This window comes from Phyllostomus discolor, chromosome 9 (genome assembly GCF_004126475.2).
Source record: "Phyllostomus discolor isolate MPI-MPIP mPhyDis1 chromosome 9, mPhyDis1.pri.v3, whole genome shotgun sequence".
NCBI classification, from domain to species: Eukaryota; Metazoa; Chordata; class Mammalia; order Chiroptera; family Phyllostomidae; genus Phyllostomus; species Phyllostomus discolor.
Genome location: NC_040911.2, coordinates 23,264,073 through 23,285,112, shown reverse-complemented (window position 1 = coordinate 23,285,112; position 21,040 = coordinate 23,264,073).

Here is a 21,040-nt window from a genome sequence, read left to right as displayed (position 1 = left end):
CTCCTCTGAGTTTCACATTTATATATCTAACTACCAGCATATCCAAAATACAATTCTTGATTTTATCTTGAAACTCATTCTTCTTTCAGGCTTCCCATCTCAGTAAATGGCATCACCATCCATACACTTTCTCAAGCCAGAAACCTGAAAATGTGACATTCCCCTTTTCTCCCTTCTCTCTGAAACTATCTGATCCATGAGCAAATCCTATCCCTTTTACTTTTAAACTATATCACAAATGCTTTGAGCTCTCTGCATTCCTAAAACCCACATCCTAATCCTAGACACCATCACTTCTCCCTCAGTTGCTGCAAGAACTTTTCCTTTCTTGTCCTCCAATTGTTTTCTTATCCTCCAAATCTGCCTTTTCTCCACACAAAAGTCAAAGTCTAAGTGAGTTATAAAAACAAAAAGATTAACTGTAGCATGTCCCTGTCCAGCTCAAAACATTCAGTACTTCCCTATTGCACTTTAGAATCACATGCAAACCCCCTAGCATGGCCTAATGGCCTCTTACTGTTCCACCCCATGTCCTGCTACCACTCACCTGCTTGCAGTGCCTTATGCATTGAGCCCTCCTTCCAATTTCCCAAACATATAAAATTCTTCCCCACCTAAGGTCTCCACACCAACCACGCTGTAAACCAGAGGTAGGCTTTCATAACACTGCTTTCTCCATCGGTCAGAACTTAGCCATAACCTCCTTGGGGCCTTCCCTCACTATCTTATTACATATATATGTAATATATAAAAATAAAAATAAAAAAATACATATATATGTTGTACATATATAAGAATATAAATTCTATACATATAAACAAGTGCATATTGTGCTGCAGATGCTTAGCTAAGTGTTGTAAGTGAATTACATTATTTAATATTGTTAACACGCTAAAAATAATATGTTACATGAGGAAATTAAGGCACAGAAAGGTGATGTAAGTTAGCCAAGGACAACCCAGTTTATAAGCAGAGGCTCTAGTATTCAAAACCAGATAGTCTGAATCTGGGACCAAACTCTTAAACACTAGAGTGTATTAATTTGTTTCCTCCTTTATCCCCTATACTTTATAATGTGTAACTAAGAATTAACTTGCGTGCTTCATTTATTCATACAGCTAAAATGCATAAGGGCGTCCCATGTGTCAGGGCCTATGGTAGGTAAAAAAGTCAAGACCTCCCACATTGCGGTGCTTGTTTCTGAGAGGGAACGACTGACGGCGTGCGAGAAAACAAATTGGTGTGCTCCATGAGACCTGGACCAAGGCTGAAGACCCATGAGTCCACTACATCCCTGGTACATCAGAGGTGCTTAACAATATTGTTTATTAAAATGTGAATTCTGAAGAAGTCCCTGTTTGGTTTAAGTAGCATAAGTTATACATAAGTTTCCTGTGGTGTCTGTAAGAAAATACTACAAACTGGGTAGCTAACCACAAAAAAATTTATTCTCACAGTTCTGGAGGCCAAGGTCCAGAGTCTGAAGTCAAGGGGTTGTCGTAGCTGCACTTCCATTGGAAAGAACCCATTGCTTGCCTCTTCCAGCTTCTGGCATTATCGACATTCCTCGGCTTACCATCACATCTTTCTCTGCCCTGTCTTCACATTGCCTTTCCCTCTGTATGTACAGGTTACTTCCTTTCGCCTCACTCTCTAAGAACACGTATAATGGCATTTAGGGGCCACCTGGAAAATACTGTTTTCTCAAGATCCTTACCTTAATTACACCCTTGGCCATAGGAGATATTGTTCACAGATTCCAGGTTTAGAACGTAGACATATCTTTTTCAGGTCACCATTCAGCCCACTAGGAGTGGGTCCATCTGCCTTGTAAAGGAGTGGCTCTCAGAGAGGCAACATGTCCCTTTTTCTCAACTGTCCATATTGTTGAAAGTCACTGCAGACACCACCAACCCAGACTCACTTTCTGAAGCTAGTAGAGAAGTGGCTCTCAAACTCCATTGTTCTTAAGTACTGTCTAGGGAGCTTATTTAAAGTCTTGATTGGTAAACTTTGCATCCAAAGATTCTAACTCCATAGTTACCTGTTTTGCATCAGATACTTGCATTATAAAAAATACCCAGGTGATTCTAATACAAGTGACAAGAGACCACTCTTTGTGGACAGTGCTCAAAAGACAAATCCAAGACAGAAGCAGACAGAGACTTCTAGAAATGATGTCCAATCTTCTGCTGTAAATCAATGCTGCCTAAAGGTTTCAGCTCATTCTTAGGTAAGCAAAGACTTGGATACTAAGCAGAACCTGAAAAGACTCCCATTTTTCAAGTACTACAGCGCTTTATTTCTTTGGAAACATACTGAAGTCTTATTCAGTTTCTTCTGGAGAATGCGAGGCCTCAGGGCCTTTTAAATAAACACATGTAAGATAGACAGCTTCCAAGGACTGAAACAATACATTTGTGCCACTAGGTAATGAGAATATTATCTGAATCGGTCAGCCAAATATTTTTTTTCATTTGCTTATGTAAGAGAACACAGGCCTTTTCAAGTCTCTGTCTTCAAAAAACTCACACTGGTTCAGTTAAACTATGATAAATATTGTCCTAATAATTTTTTTGGAAATAGCCACTTCTTTCCCTGAAAAGTAAAATGGTGGTATGATCCTGTCTAAGGCAAGGTACTGATCTAGCATCTTTAAAATATATAGTGTGTCTATTTTTAAAAAATAAAAAAAGGGGTACTTGAAAAATTAAAAACATATAAAATGAGGCAAGCAGTTTGTGTTTTTCTTTTTAAATAGTTAGAGACAAAAGAAACTAACTATATTGGAAGGAAGACCCTTCAAGTTTGCTAAATCTTCCCAAAGATGTCAGCATTTGATTTAACCTAAGTATTCTGTGGTCCAAATTGTTCCGGTGTATTTTGCCAGTCCCTCCAATGGTTCTGCTGTTATAGGCCTCCAATGCAGACAGTCAAAGAGCAGAAAATAAACCATGGTAAGCCGCAATAGCTACATATTTCAGTTTCTTCATAGGGCTCAGGTGAAGTTATTCTTGCAGAGACCCAAATATGTTCTCCTACATGGTATAGCAAACCAATGCATCACATAGGCTATTTTGGAAGTATTCCATAACCCAGGTTCCTAAACAGCAATTTGGGTTTGCATCCACTTGGGTAAGCAGTTTACTGGCCAGTACTTGAGAAGAACTGCTGGTAACCCTCCCCATTCCCCTGGGAGAGATACAGTATAGCTTTCTTCCTGTACCTTTCTAAATCCCCCAAGAACAACTCTGTTTATACATGATGATATTTTGTTAACTACTTCTCTTTCAAAATTCTAAATATTCACTTTGACTTGATTTTTCTGGATGCAAATGTGGCAAGAAGCAGACTGACTTCACTTTGGTACTCTGCCCTTCTAAGAGGATGTTTATTCATTTATTTAATACACTTTCATTGAACAGCTAGCATCTTTCCAGCACAATATTGCATTATGACTTACTTTCAAATAAGTTAAAAATCAAAGAGATTATTTTTTTCTTGGCTGCACATTTATGCATGGATATGAGTATTACATGGATGGAAAAGATGAATTTCAAACCTAGTGTTAATTATAAAACATATAAATGAAGTCTATGTTCACACCATTATTCAAAAGGCTAAATCTTAGCATCTTCAGTCAGGATGACAGGCTCAGTCACGGACATCGGAAAACAAAAGTGTGTTTGTTAGGGCTATTTACTTTTTGTTGGAATCACACTCTTGTATTTTGTATTTCACCCACAAAAGAAAACAACTTAGCAAATTTTGCATGTTCTAGTAGCACCATTTCAACAAGACCACAAATTTTATTAAATATTTAAATTTCAGCATAGAGATATAGATAGCTATTTCATGCTATAGATAGTAGTTATATTTGGTGATTAACTACAAAGTGGTCTCTCTCTCTCTCTCTCTCTCTCTCTCTCTCTCTCTCTCTCTCTGTGTGTGTCTCTCTCACCATTTGCTTATTATTTTCTCACAGATAACCAGAGGATGAGTACATGCCATCAAGATAGCTCTGGCCTCCAGTAGCTCAGCAAGGCAGTTTGTGTGATGCCGGCGATTCCATTTGTCACAGGACCCCCTTATGAGGGAAGAAGATATAACTTTGCCTCATTTTCCATTTCCTGTTATCACTCAGACTTCAGTCTTCAGCCTCTCTGTTTTCCTGCACCTCAACTGGAGCCGACGTTATCTCAGCACCACCTGCTACCACCACTGCCGCTGAGGCCCTGCCAGCAGTTTGGGTGGCGGGGGGAGCTGCCTTGCAGAGCAGCAAGAGCTCCCTCTGGGCCTACAGCTAGGTCTACACATGCAGAGTAAAGACAAGACACTAGCCGATTTACTAAATAATTCCAAGGGAGGAACTTTCTTGGAATTACAAAGCACTTTTAATTTCAGAAGCATTACCCAACCTGTATTTCACTGGATCTTCAGAGCAGCCTGTGAGACTGCACAACTGGTACAACCACGCCCGTTTTATTCATGTGGAGATGAGACCTTCCGCATCCCCTGCAGTTAGTTAGACATGGCCAGGCTACGGGGTACAACTAAGAATAAGTAGTGGAGTCAGTGAGTCGGTGGTGGGGTACTAGCACCCAAAACATGCAAGGGAAGGAGAATGTTCAATGTGAAGTGGAGGAAGGAAGAGTGAATGGCTACAATAGCTATAACATGACTCTCAGCATGGACAAAAGAAAAGACAGGAGGGGTTTGATAATAAGAAAAAGGGAGACAAAACACATCGCTTAGGGATCATTTGAGCCATGCATTGTGAACAAGGAGAGGAAGCTGATGGCAGCGGACTGGCCCAGCCTATTCTTTCCTGGTGCCTTTATTAGAGTTTACTCCTCCAGTCTGGACCCTAACTTAAAAACATAGGTTTATAGCTACCATTCTCCTTCCCTCCTCTCCTTTAGAACTTACCTCTCCCCTGGTCATAGTTCTCTCAAGTACAGGTTGTTACTGCTTCCCCAAACCATAATAACTGGTCTGTGTTAACACAAGAGTGGGAGGGTTTGATGGGGGTGTTGCCCAGTCTCAGTGTTGACATTCCCTTCTCTTCGCTCCCCATCACTGCCCCCTGCCCCAGTATCTAGCAATTACTCTAATCTGTTTGAATTTTGTTATGAAGTAAAATTATTACACCTCAATATAATCCTAGGACTCCTGCCTTGATCATATACTCATTTCTCTGAGTCCTTTAGGACCACGGCCTCTGGCCAGTCTCTTCACTCACAGAAGCGGCCATGGGAACCCCCAGCCCACAGGCTGGGGATCTGTTAACTGCTGGGAAACGCTTTAGTGATGCTGGCTGCCCGCTGGTCAGTTTGTCCACCTAAATTTGCATGTCATCTGCTTGTCCTTCTCCCAAGTTATGAGGGTTTTTTTTTCTGCCTGTTGGAAGATCTTTTCATTTGTTTCAAATCTCTCCAAAGTAGTTAACATGCTTGGACTATAACTTCTCGGCATATTTCTTTAGTATCTAGTGTTCTCCCTAAACCTACAGTAGGCTTTCTCACTGGCACTTATTTAACCTCAGTGGGACCTGGGGACCCGATTTCTGCCCTTCCTTCTTTGAGCCCTCTTAGCCCCCTGAACTCAAGCTTTGTCATGTGATATGAAAATGAGAGGCTATTGCCAGATGATTAAAAGATAATTCACATTTACAATAATGTGCCACGGTATAGGATTGGCAGTGAGAGAGAAACAGTTAAGATCTGACAAAAGACCCACTAGGGATCCATGTATAGGAAGCTTCGGGACACTTTCTCTGTTACATGGGGCTGCTGAGATGCCCCGCCACACCTGTACTCTCGAGACTTTTCCAACATTTTCCTTCTTCAAAGTACACTGTTTCTGTTACAAACATTTTGTCATCCAGTTGTAAATGATAAAATTTATAACTGCTTGTGGTTTGATGCACTGCTGATATTAAAGATATTTGACAAGTTTTCACAGAAAGGGTGCAGAAGGAATGATGTTTCAATGGGGCATTGTGCAAGGCACTGAAAGCTATGGGCAGATGATAAAGGGGAACTTATATGCATGGTGCTATATCCCTGATGGAGCAACAGGACAAGGGGAAGGAAGACTGAGCATGGAAGGAGTGTGATTAGGTTTTCACCGGAACAACTACAGCCATCGGAAGCTCCACGCTGCAATGTCCCTTTGCCTGACATGCTCTCTGAAACAGAACTGACTATTGTTTTCCAATGTGTCCTCTTTCTCCCCTCTGACTATTCCACCCCAAAATGTTCTGTAGTTTTTCCTAGAACTTCTGAGAAGTTTAGAGCTGAACTCCAATGGCTTAGAGCAGTATTTCCCCAAGTGTGAAATGCTACAGATAACGTTAGGTGATGTGCAAGTTTGGCAAATAAAATTGAATCACACAGTGAGAAAGTTATTCCCTTTTCAGTGCTTTTTTCATCCTTCTGATGACACCAAGGATGAAGACTGACTCTCTCTCTCTCTCTCCGCCCCCCCTCTCTCATTCCTTCCCTCCCTCCCTCCCTCTCAACAAAGACAGTGCAGGCTTGAAGCTCAAAGCCTTTGACAGGCAATGGTATGTTCCCATATACTGATAATATTGTTTGGTTATGTTTTATTTATTGTCCTACTTATTGTCATCTTAGAAAAAGCAAGGCCAGTAGTGTATTTGAGATAGTGAAATCAAGTTTTCTTTAAAAATAAGCTTCTAATAAAAAAACAGGTTTGAAGAAGAATGTAAATAAATGACGGACAGGTGTTATGTGGCAGTAGGCATGAAGAAGATGTCACACCAGTGATGCACACATGACCGGTAGCAAACACTGGCTTAGGTTATATTCTCAGCATTTTCACTGCGCAACATAATTCCTTTCTTTCACCCTTCCTGGACTGTTTGTTCTCTTCTGCCCAAAATAATATTATAGTAGAAGCACACCTTGATTGGCTTGACAGTAAGTACACAACCCCCTAGAATTCATGCATCTCATGGTAGTGCTACAAGTCTCACTACAAGTAATGAGAAATTTAGCAAGGGGAAGGTCAGTAGCCTTTGCCTTCAGCACAGGGGAAGGCAGAATAAAGGTGGGGGAGAAAACATGTCCACACCGAATGGGAAATACATGCCCCATCCAACCTCCCCCTTCCCCTTAGTATCTCCAGTTGTACTGTGGACAGGGGGAGGAGGGAGGGACACCACAGCCCATGTATTTGGGTAATTGCTTTCTCAAAACAAAATGGCATCTTCTTTTTATTTCCCTTACTCTCACCTAATAACACCAGCATATTGTATTCCCCAAACTAAAATCTGTGTGCATAAATCTTTGCAGGCACAGTGAGACCTTGTTGGGTTTGGATGTTGTTTCTGAAAACAGTATAAGGGGACATAAAATGTAAGTGAATCAAGCCCTCAGCTAGCATTTAATTGATAAGAACTAAAGCTAATATTAGATAACAAATAAATGGTCTGTTGCACAGGCATTTAATTAAGCACCAAATGAATGCAGTAATGACCTACTGGAACTAACAGCCAGGAATGCTTTACTGAGTGCCGGCATCTGGACGCTTTCACCTTCCAGCCCCCCACCCCGATTTCCCCCTCCTCCACGAACAGATACATTTATAAAGAAATACACTCATTTATATCCTACGTCCTCATGTTTTCATGTCCCAACTCATCACTCATAATAATCTACTTTGCCCAAGGAAGCTTGACCTGTTAGTTAACTCTCTACCAAATCTCCCCCATCATATGTCCCAAATCTCAGTATTTGTGACTGTTTGAAACCCTAGTCTTGTAGCCTTTGGCTGATTAGATGCTGCCTTGAAGATTAATTACAGACAGTGTTTTAGATAATGGTCTCGGGGACGAGCATGCAAACCCACGAAGGGGAGCGGAGGAATCGATAGTGGCTTTGTCTGGACCTGTCCAGGGGCTTTCAGTCATACAACAAAACACATAATAGGTATCGGAGATTAACTCCACTCAGATGTACTCAACTCAGCCCTGCTGGCTTTCACACAGCTCACCTGGGCTGCACTCCCACTGTCGTCAGGCTAATTCTCCCCGTAGTTGCGGATAAGCACTGTGGGCATTTTTGAACACCTTTTGCACGCACAGGCCACACACATTTATGTGTGTGCTACATTCCTCTTTTGATCCATGAGTCTTTGAATTCCTCTGCTGAACACAGGGACAAAAAATCTTTTCAGAGTCCACTGCCAAGGATCTCTGCTCTCCTAGGGACAAACTCACTTAGGTGAGGGGCAGTCTCCAGGAGCCGGCAGCTTTATATTGATGCACGATTCCAATTCTGGGCCCTGAAACTTGATATAGCTGACTTTACAGAAACAGATCTACAGAATTCACAGGCCCAAGATGATCTAATACTGCCCACTGTGAGAGCTGAGAAAAATAAATTTTAACATCTGGAGTGCGTATATAGTTAGCAATGTGGGGTCTCCACCTATATACAGTCCTGAGTTAAGGGATTCTTATATAGAAAGAAATTTTAATGAACGTGTAGATATTTGTTCCTTAAGCCACCACCTGGCCTCTTCTCAGATGTGATTATAAATCAAACTGACTTTGAAAAGCTAAGTTAAACCCCATTGACTTGAGCAGGAACAGTAATATATAGTAAAGAATATATAGCTCTATTGTATTTATTTGTATATCTATCTATGTAGCTATCATCACAGATTTGAGTGTTAGCATTTTCTCCGCTTGCAGTAGTTCTCCAAACTACTTTATCATTCTCTATTTCTTTTACATAATAATGTCCTTCCATACCCCACCCTATCTCCATTTTCCCTTTGGGATCTTCATTCCCTCATCTTTCCTCAGACTTTCCCAGGTACATCCTCGCTCATTCCAGACCATTCCTGCCTTTTGAAGTTAAGAATCTTAAAGTCGATAGTAACTTCAATGAACTGTCTTAGGGTTAATTTCCCTTTGTGAAATGGCTGAAAGAAGTAAACTTCTAATGACAGAGTTTCCTAAAACATTCAAAGTGAATAGGGAACACACTAGAGGTTCTCCATAGGGCTCTCAGCATCTTTTATCTACGGGAAATGTGTTGCTCTTGTCATGTAGAGTTAGTGCTACATGGGCAGGAAAGGTAGATTCAAGGGAACCAAACCCCACAACTTATGTGTACCACGGGGTCCAATGGCAAGCATGAAGTCTTCTGAATGACCTGGAAATAAGTGAGTGAGGCATGTAATACTTAACAGGGATACATTCTTAGAAATCTGTCATTAAGAAATCATCATAGAGCGAATTTACACAATCCTAGATGGCATAGACTACTACTGTAATTGTATGTGCTATACTTTTTCAGACTGATAGCGCAGCCAGTCATATAAAGTATTTGTTCACACAGGAATCACTACAAACATGTGAGTCTTGTGCTGAACTATGGTATTACAGCAACTAAGGTGTCACTAGGTGATAGGAATTTTCTCAGCTCCTTTTATAATGTTGTGGAACTACCATTGTATATGTGGTCCATTGTTGACAAAATTACTGCTATGCAACACGTGAATGTATAGAATATCTTTGTATAAGATATCTGACATACGCCTAAGAACTATTTTCTCATTTATGCATCAGTCCTAAGGTTCATCTTGCTGTTATATGGTTGAGTGAAAGTGTTTACAATAGGCCTTTTAATTTCCTAAACCATTCTCATCAGTTGTTGCTTGCAATACTCTTCACACCTCTGTACGATACATTAGGCAGGTGCCACCATCTCTTTTGAAATAAGTGTTGGAAGCCCAGAGAAGTTTAAAAGTCACACAGCAATTTAGGGCTGGACCTAGAGAAGGAGCCTGACTTTCAGAACAAGGTGTTTTTTCACATTATCACATTATCCCTTGCCTTGAGAGGCTGCTGTGCATGCTGTTGAAATAAACTGCCTGGGAGAAGGCAATCATGTAATAAATTTTAAAAATAAATAAAGAGATATTAAATTGTCTCCTCTAATTTTTGTTCTTCAGTCATATGTTTTATCCCAGGATAGCAAATTGTTTACAAGCAATTACAGTAATTAAGCATAAATACACCCCAGCGAGGCAAATATTATTATCCACTTTTTAACAGATGGGGAAGCAGAAGTGGAGAAAACTGGAATGACCTGCACAAGGCCAAAGAGGGTGCCTGCCACAGACACAGGAAGGGCCTAGAACTTCTCACAGCCCAGGTTTGCCCTTGACCTTCTAGGTGATCTGCACTCTTTAAAGAAAGTTTAACTTTAAGAATGGAAATGGAAAGAGAAAATGAGGGTGGTTTGCGACAGTGCCAGGGAGAGAGAGGCGGGAAGTAACAATGCCACAGGGAGGTGGTTCGAGAGATGCAAAGGGGCACGGCATGGTGCACAAAAGGCACCCGAGCCAAGGTCCAGGCTCCTTCTGGGCCAGCCCAGGTTAGCAGCAAAGGTCGTAAACAGAATACAACTGAGTCTCCTCTAAGAAATACGGCAGATAAGGTGGCCAGCTTCTTTTCCATTTCTGTGTCTTCATACTGAGCCTGACCCCATAAAAGAAGATAACTGGAACCACAGAAGAAGACAACATGCTCGTGGCAAAAATCCCACTGCCCTTTCTAGAGGGCTTTAGAATTTGTGAGTCAAATGTACAGTTGCAATAATATTAGGAAAATTATATCCAGGGGAACATGCTGAAAGACAAGAAGGCTAACTTCTCACGCTGCGTGTTTCTGCCCATTAGCACATTTGACAGTTTGAATTCAAGCAGAAAAGCATATGGCCAGATACTCAGAAGCCTTTGGGTGGTGGGCACACAATGAAATATACAGATGTGCATCATAGAAATGTAACTTGAAACCTACATAATTTTATTAACCAATGTCACCCCAATAAATGTAATAAAAAAGAAAAACATGGCCAAATAGAGTAAGACAGAAATGAAACAATGGTATTAGGAGACAACAGAAACAGATCTGAAATGAAAAGTCAACCTGGGAGGTTCCTGTCACCTTCCAAAAATCAAAAAACAGTAAAGCCAAGACAAATAATTATTTGAGTTTTCTGTTGAAACAGCTGGAGATTTTGTATCCTATTGTCATCCTTCTCAGTGTAGGATGGATGCAGCATTCAAACGGGGGATTTGAAAGCTTTCCTCAAAGAGCTCTATGAAATTGTATGCACAGGACAGAAGAGTATGCAGACGCCCAGTTCTGCAGAGATACATTTATTCATGGCACTCGTCCTTTCTATGAAAATTTACACAGTCACCACAAAGCAGTTGCAGAAGAGAGAGAAAGAGGAAAATAGGGAGGGGAAAGGAGCACCAGAGAGAGAGAGAGAGAGATCACTGTCAGCGTACCTTGTCTGTCTCATCTCGGGAAGGCGGCTGAGAGCAGGATATGTGTATGTGGGGTGTCTGTGGCATCTCCAACTTTCTGAGAAGCAAGAAGATATTAAGAAGTGTATGTACCCTCATGGAGAACTCTTTGCACAAATACGTTTTGGCCAATATTGGAACAAATGTGGACTCTTACTACCTGTACTGAGGTAACTTCAGTTGGTTCCAAAAATTCTGAAAGTTTATTGAGGAAGAAAAAGCAACTTAAATATCAACTGAAATGCACAATTCTAAGTCTGTGGTATCATGGCACTCAGAACAGTAAAAAATTACGTGTCCATTTTAATGTTGTAGACAACAATCTTACCTCTTTGACTTCTACCACTCAGATGTTTCTACATGTCACCAGAAAAATCAACTGTTTAAGGAATAAGAAAAATAGTGACAGAAATAAGAGAGCAAGGTTGTGTAGCCAATCACCAGTTAAGAAGCACTCCCTCTCAACAATAAGACTTTACATGTTGACTAGAAATTATCTCAAAGATAAAAATATGAATAAATAAGGCAAAGTAGGATGACTAGAAAAATGTAAGTTGACTGCCAGTTGTTTTATTCTTAATATTTTGTTGACCAATATTTTGAGAAGCCAATTAATGGCTTCTCAAATCCAGCAGTGTGTGAATTCCAGTAAAACAAAGACACCTGCCTAAATGAAGGAGTGAATCAGTAAGTGAATGAATTACAAGTAGTTTCTATTAGCTGGATTTACCCCACCTAGACAAGTTAGCAACATTGGTGTTTGAAACTTGAAGTTTCCTGGTCCCTATCAACAGAGACCCCCCCCCCCGGGTAGCATATCAGTGGGCGTTTGTTAGTGTCCAGGCTGAGACATCATGTATTGCTGTGCAATAGGACTACGATGAAAAAATGGCCCCTTAAGTTATCAGCACTGAGGAATCTGAGTTTGGGCTAGCTTTGATTTCCACCTTGTATCCTGTACGCCAAATCACTTCTGGACAAGAGGGTTCATCTGTCATCAAAACATTGGGCAGTGGTCTGAATACCATGGTTTCACTCACCTTTGAACACAAGTGGCTGATGACTAATGATGTTGCTGCCTGTCAACTCACTGGAGAAGAACAGGCCCCTCTGAAAGCAATTACCAGTCCTGGTGGTCAGTAGGTAAGATATAGCTCTTGTTTCCAGGCCCGCACTTCAAAAATATGACCAAGCATCCCTATTCGGTAAAGTGGGTTATCTACTGCATGCCTAAATGAGAACAGTCCAATAATAGGGGGTTCTAATGGCCTCCCCAGTTGATGAATCTCCAAATTTTCAATATGACATTTGAGCAAAGTCACATCTGTACTCTTCAGATTTTCCCAAGCCCAAATTCCAGTTCATGGGTCAGTGAATCAGGTTTATTGGATTTAAATCTCTCATGTGCTTTCCTGTTTTTCCAAATACTTTGTAATCATTAGTATCACATATAGTGACACCATAGATTTTCTGGACAACCAACAAAAGAAAACTCTTATAGCAAGTTACTACAACTATTTCTCCCAATCTACCACTTTGACACCCAGAGGATTGAGGTGGTTTAGGGCAGGTGTCACTGGCTAGATAATTAGGAAGTTCTAATTGATTTATTTCCAAGCCAGCTGCCACATCTTCCTTCATTGGTCGATATCTTAAATTTCCTACACATTCCTCCTGTCCTAAAGAGCAATGATGGGGATTTAGGGAAATCAAAATGAACTTTTAATTAGAAAAGCAATGAGGAGTTATTTTTGGTTTGTTTGCTAATGTATATAAAAAAAGGGGGAGGATTTTTCATTCTTTTTTTTTTGTTTTGCAACTCAGTATGTCTCCATTTTTAAAATATGAGCTTCCGATACAAATGGCATACTAGTTTCTTCTATGGTTTCAGCAGTTTTCCCACCTAGACAGATCTATTGCCTTTCTCCCACCTGTGATGAAGAAAACATCAAGATAATCTTCAGTGACTAGTCAACCTATTTGAATTATTTGAGAATACAGGCATATGTTGGAGATATCACTGTTTAGATGTCAGATCACCACAATAAAGTAAGTATCACAATATAGCAAGTTGTAATCTTTTTGTTGGTGAAGGATATAGCCTTTGATTTGGAAAAAACAACACAACATCTGCTAAGCACGTAGGCAAAGCACAATAAAATGAGGTGTGCTTGTATGCTACTTTTTTTCATGTAGCAAGAGTTCTGCCTAGGACATGTAATGCTAGTCACAAGTGCTAACAGACTAGGTGAAAGGACTTTGATATCTAAGTGGATTCATCACTAACAGTGTCATGGCTATAGACCTCAAATGAGAAAATGAGTTAAAAGTCTTTACCATAGAGAGAGGTAATCTTAATAAAATAGGCATCTAACATTGACTTCCACCTCCACTTGCAGGCTACCATAGATCTGCCACTCAGTAAGACAGCCAGGCCTCCTGCCTACAAGTTCAGTCTCATAGCTCAAAGCCCCCCGACATTACCTTTGTGTGGAGGTGACACCAAACTCACATAATCCACTGCTACTCTCATATACCTAAACACCCTACAGTACCTTCTACACTTAAAATGCTACTTCTCACATCTCTGCCATGTTGAACTCTCCTTTCACTCTGGAATGCTCTGAGTTTATTCTGGGTAAGTAGTGGTAGTGCACATAACATCATGAAGCTTTCAGTAAGAAATACTAAAAGCCTGTATTGTGTATAAGGTTGAAGTTTCTATATCACATGGATCTATAATTCAAGACATAAATCCTCAGTAAAAGGTTTCCTGAATGTAAACCTCAAATACATTTTCTCAGATCACAGGTTTTAGAAATAGTTGTTTAAAAATCCAAAAATGAAAAAAACTCATATAAAATTTCATTAAATATTTTTTCTGTCTAATTGATGTCATTCAGTAAGCAAATCACAGAACCCAAAACCAAAAGGCACGGCATGTGCCCCCCAAAATCTTACAGTCAAGCCAAGATGAAATCCCCATTAATGACCACATTATTAAGTGTCATACATGAAACATTAAATGGGTGATGTATAAAAAATGAGTGAAGCTGGAAGAAACAGAGGAAGTTGGCCATTACAGAATGAAAGAATGACACCATCACAAATTCAGACACATTTCCTGATAGGCTTTCTGAGGGAAGGTGTGGCTGGAGGAGATGAGGTTTGGATTTTATTCAATCTAATTAAAATGAGGGTTCTTGTTGTAAAAAGATGATGTAAAGTTTAGAAAGCAGAAACGTGATTTTTCCTGTTTGTCTTATGCAACGACTCCTCATATTCCCATCCAAACAAGGCACTACATTCCAGATGAATTGTCATTCCACTTTTGTCCAGCTCTGACCCTAAAGTTCACTTTCCCACCTGTATGCAATTGTTTAAGCATGTACCAACTGCGTGTTCATTAGCTAATGACTCTGCTGTACCTGAGCATCCGTAAGGGAAAAATTCATTATGACTTTAGTAATGGAAGGGCTTAGCAGTCACAGCATAACAACTCAGGGAAGAGAAAATGCCAACAACCTCTGACCTTTGCATTTTTTCTTCTCCACTCAAAGGTTAACTTATATTACTTTTCTAAAATTAATACACCTTCAAAATGCAGACTGCCATCAGCCACATATTTCAACTCCAGTTCTTTCATTGTTGGCTACCACATTTTATCTCTCAGCTTTGCAAACTTCCAGTATAAGATAAAATAAACATACAGCAGAGACACTAACACTCAGCTATTCCTACATGGTCGCAGAAGAGTCAGGTGATGAATTTTTGTCTACTGGTGGTGAAAATTTAACTTTGAATCAGGAGTGCTCTATGATCTGCATATATGTAATTAAAATCTAAATAAAAATATATACTTTAATTTTTATGCAAATATTGACATCAAATCATCTTTAACCACACTAAAAACGTAGACTAACTACAAAAACACTAAAAGACAGTATCTATGGGATGGTATTCATGGTCTGAATTATGGCTTAAATTAATAACTTCATATTCCATGATTAGAAAAGAATAAAAAATGAAAAACTGTAAGGTTATATACTATTACTTGGTATCTAAAATGCTCAGGTTACATAAAAATGGTCTTAGTTTTTTTATATTACTGTTTTTGCTATGACATCCTTTAAAAATATATACCATATTTCAAAAGATTACATTTAAAACTATCTTCTTGAAGTTTATAACAGGTGGGCACAGGGATGTGACTCTTGGAACACTCTTTCCATTACCTCATTTTTCATTTTCCAGGGCTACTTCACATCTCTGCTTCTTAAGATTCCTTTTCAGTACACACTAGAAAGACGTTCCTGAACTTGTCCACAGCTATTTCTAATTTGTCTGATCTTCATCAGTCAGTTTAAAGGAGCATAAAATGTCATCTGCCTCATCCGTCACTGTGTGTGTGTGTTAATGTATTTATCTGATTCACTTCCCCTGACTCGTCTAAGCTCGATGCGGTTCTGAATCTTTCCCATCTCCTAATTTATTTCAGTCACTCTTCGGGTGTACTGGAGTTGAATTTCTCAGGTGGACTTGTTTGAAAAGATGCCATGCTTTAGCAGTTATATAAGTAATTATCATTGTAATACCCTGCAAGTTCTGCTTTGTATATTCCCTGTTAGGCTATTGCAGAAGGAGGTCCATTTCCCCCTAAGCCCCTGACTTAGTACTTTCAGGAGACTTCTCGATAGAGAAATGGTGGTTTGATTCCTTTGGGATGCCTGGAGATGGTCAATGATGCTGGATCAGCGTATAGAACTGACATGGAGACTAATACTGACATTTGATGGAAATATGGCCACAATTGCTACTACTGAAAAATCCAGCTCAACCTCCCATTGTAACTGACATGGTGGAACCAGTGCTCAGGACTCCTTTGTTCTCTGTGGCTCAGTGCAGTATCAGGAGACCTTTCTTCTTTGTCATCACAACTGCTTCAGAATCTAACATCATCATAATTATGTCATCACCATGACTATGTTGGAATCTAACACCTATTACATGCTTATTTATGTCTTATACATACTAAGAGCTAGAGTAATATAATAAGTAACAACATATGTAAGCAGATGCTGTTTCTCAGGTGAACAAGACAGGTGGTAAGTGACACAGGATTCCAGAGCAGAAACAGGGCAGTCAGAAGAGACACCGAGATAGCAGGCAGCTGGTAGAACATCAGCTAGACCATAGAGGAGAAGCATAGGCACACATAGGGAAGACTGGAGAATGATCCGGGCACTGGTGAGGTAATAATTCTGTGCTGGGAATAATCTATTGGTCAACCACTGATGTGAAAAGATCATAGAGAAGAACACTGAAAATTAACACTGTAAAGTGAAAATTCAGAACATGGAAGGTTTTGAATTGGAGAGTGATTAAACTTTGATATTAAGCACCCAAAACAGGCCTCTTGTCCTGAGACTGATATATGTACCATTGGTATGAAAGACTTCCTAGAAGGTGCCCCATTTCTTCCTTCAGCAAAGGGTTCTTGGGCACCAGTTGCACGCCAAGAACTTTTCTGGGTGTCAGGAACACAGCAGGAAACAGGACAGAAAAGGTCTTTTTCATTATGAGTACATGCATTTCATGGAATATATAAATTTTCGAGGAGTTCCATAAGAAAATCCCATAGATCAAGTGGCTTAAACAACAGAAGCTTACTTTTCCACAGCTCTGAAAGCAGGAAGTCTAAGATCAAAGTGCTAATGTGGATAGTCTCCTCTGAGGTCTCCCTCTTTGTCTTGTAATGACCACCACCTTGCTGACTCCTCACACAGTTGTCCTTCTGTTGTGCATATGCCCCTGGCTTCTCTTCTTGTAAGGACATCAGTCATATTGGATGAGAGGCCCATCCTACTCCCTAACAGCCTCATTCTAACTTAATCGCCCCTTTAATAACCTCATATCCAAATATGGTTATAGTCTAAAGCACTGGGGGTTGGAACTACAGCATATGAATTTGGAGGAGACACACAATTCAGCACTTAACATGGAGTAACATTTTAACGGCAGGAATAGCCTCATATCCTCATAAAATTAAACTCATTGGTGGACCCCTCTACAGTTTCTCCATCGCACCTAACATGCCTGAACCCAGGAGTACACACAGCCCATGCTCAGGCTGAGCTCCCTGTTGCCTGCACAATATGCATCTTCTCCCCATTTACCAGTAGCATACAAGCAAAGTGAGGGAAACGGTGGGAGCCCATCTCTTCCATAACATGGCTATTGTGACTTACATTCTTCTCAGGCATTCTCTTGCTATTCACTATAATCAGATTGTTTTTTAAAATGATGGGGACAAATGACTTAGATAGTAAGATTTGGCCTTGGATTCATGTACCCAAGAGATGGCCTTGATCATAAGACTTGAATATGAATATGATGAGACAAAAGTACTATAAAAATAAATATACTATATATAACCTAAACTTCCTAGTCTCAGCAGTCTGTGGGTAAAATGAGGTCACATTAATATTAATAATACATTTTTTCTGGTCTGTAGCCACACCTGAATAAATACAGGTTCACATTTTTCATTCCCCTGACCCACACCTGAAGGTCTTTGATCATCTTTCAGTTATTTCTGGAGGCCCTCGGTGAGCCTTAGCTCAGGTTTGTTCAAGAATAAAAGTATACCTGTCCTTTTTCTCTCAGCCTCTGCAGGAGTTCACTAACCAGGACATTTGGGGCACTAACTTTCTACCACCATAAATGGTGATATCTTTCTGGAAGAGTCCTACCACTCTGCCTGGCCACTCCCCAGTTCCCTCCAAATTTGGCCACCATATCCCTTGAAGACTTGGAAAAAATGTCCCTCTTTCCAAATTGGCTTGCCACTTATTGCGGGAGTGTGTCCCACGCTCCCAGGATGGAAGTATGGGACCAGGCATAACTTGCCCTCATACTCCCAAATTTTACTTTGTCATACTTGATCTTAACCACAGTGCTATATATAGGAAAATACATTCACACTGTTTTTGGAGATGTGACAATAATTTCATATCATGTATTCTAAATATATTATTTAGATATTGGTTACTTAATTTCTGCCAAATAGTTTCTGCCAGAATAAAGAAAACAATATTTATTATCATATTTCCTACAGGCAACTCAAGCTTAATCTATCTCAATCATCCAATATTTTTTGAGCATTGATTATATGCAAGGTATTTTGCTCATTGCTTATAAGCTGTGGGTAAGACAATCCTTTTAAAATAAGAATTATTTTTTTCTCTTTTTTCTAAGTATTTAGTGGCAACTAATTCTGCATGTTTTCCTAAATGCAAAACATAATTTGTTCCTTTACATCAAAGTTTGTAGAATCAAACGTAAATGAAGTGTATAAATCGTATATGAGGGTTCAGTCACACAACTTGATAAAAAGGTGAAGCAACAGATATCTAGCCAGTATCACCCATACCTGGGTTTCTAATGGTCACCACCAAAGTGGGCCAGTCAACCGTACAAACCAAGGAACCCGCTCTTTATTGTTCTTTCTCATCTGAACATATATGAGATAAAGGATCTGTTCAATCTACCTCAACATGAGTCTAATAAAAATAAATTATTAAACCACTGGGCATCAGTCAGATAATTGACTAAAGGTTTTGTGTTCCATTGTTTGCTATCTACAGCACAAGCAAAATCTGATTTTCCATAGTGTTCCCCACACATGGTATAATACGCTGGTTTCTGACATGAACCTATATTTGAGAGACACTTCACATTTTTTTAATTCTCAAAAAGAATTCTCTAAAAATGTTAATAGTGGTCCAGAAGAAGTTTCAAACAAGTAATTCTTTCATTTATAACAAGGAATTTAGTGTTTCCCTTGGGTTCAACTGGAAAAACGATTTCTGGTCCTTCAATAATCCAAATAGCAATGATGATGTGGGACCAATGGAAAAATCAGTAAGTTGTGGTGGCTTCTGCAGACACTATTGATAATAATGGTAAGAATTTTTTTTTGTACAACTTCAGAATTTACAGTATGTTCTACATTCCCTACCTCATATGACTCTTTCACAATCCTTAATGATACATTTGAGCTCTGTCCAGAGAAAGTCTAAACACTATTGATATAATGAGAATGATTTGCACTACATCAATGTCACCCGGCAGCCAAGGACAGTGGGCTGGAATGCACATGCGTGAACAATACCAACTTCACTATACTAGTCAGTGGGGGCAGTAGATGCCATTATTGACTAGATAGGGAATGAGAAATAAAACAAAAGGTGACTCTAGAACTGGTAGATATAAATGGTGAAGTGATAATAACACCACTGATGGATTCAACAGTGTTTTGGAGACTTAAAGCAAAGAGCTAGAAAACTCGAAGACAGATCAATAGAAACAAACAAACCTAAAAATTCAGAGACAAAAATACTTTAAAATAAATGGACAGAGACTCTAAAATTTGTGAGTCAATACCAAGAGAGCTAAGTTACATGTTCCTAAAGTCACTAAAAAAGATAAAGAGAATGGGGAATAAAAATATTTGAAGAAAAAATGTCAAAATTAATTTTTAAAAAACCAATCAAGTTACTGGTCCAAGAATCTAATGTGAATACCAAGCAGGATAAATATAAAGAGAACCACACCTGAGCACATCAAAGTCAAACCACCGGAACTGAAAACAATCACTAAAGCAGCCAGTGAAAAAGGCACAGCAAAACAAAATGGAGGTGAATTTATTATCAGAAACAATGAAACCAGAAGACAATGAAATGATATCTTTCCAGTACTTTAGAAACACAACAAACAAGAGTCAATCTAGAATTGTACATTCATGGAAAATATCTATTAAAAATAAGGATAAAAATGAAGATATCTTCAGATATACACAAGATGAAAGAATTTGTTGTCAGCACACCTGCACAGTAAGAAATGCCTAGGAATTATTCATCCTGAAGGCAAATGACAACAGACAAAAATACAGATTTATAGAAAGAAAGTGGGAATGGTAAATATGTGAGTAAATACAAAATTTATCATTTTTTCTTTCCTCAATTTCTTTCAAAGATGACTGTTTGCAGTAACAGTAATAGTGTTTTATTGTGAGGTTTACAATGTATGTAGATGTAAAATATTTGACAGTAACAGCGAAGAGCATGGAGTGGGTTGGGAATAAATAAAATAATACTGCTGTAAGTTCCTACATTTCATTGCAGTGGTATGATATTAATTGTAAGTAGACTGTGACAAGGTAAGGAAACACACTGTAATCCCACCAATCATTTTTTAAATAAAATGAGGTATAATTAAAAATATGATAGATAAATTAAAACTGTACTAAAATTATATTCTATTTGGCTTAAAAGAAGCCAGTAAAGGAAGAACCAAGGAACATCAACAACGATAGACTGAACAAATAGAAAATAGTTGAACCATAGCAATAACTTAATGAAATGTGAGCTCTCATGTATATGATTAACTGATTTTTGACAAAGCGTCACAGGCAATTCAATGGAATCTTCTCAATAAATGGCATTGAAACAATCTGATGTCCATTTGCAACCCCCTGCCACCCACCATGTTCAAAACTTAACTAAAAATGAATTATGGACCTAAATGTAAAATCTAATACTATAAAACTTTTATAAGAAAGCATAGATTTTTCTTTGTGATCTCAGCTTAAACAAAGATTTCTTTGCTTATAACATCAAGTTCA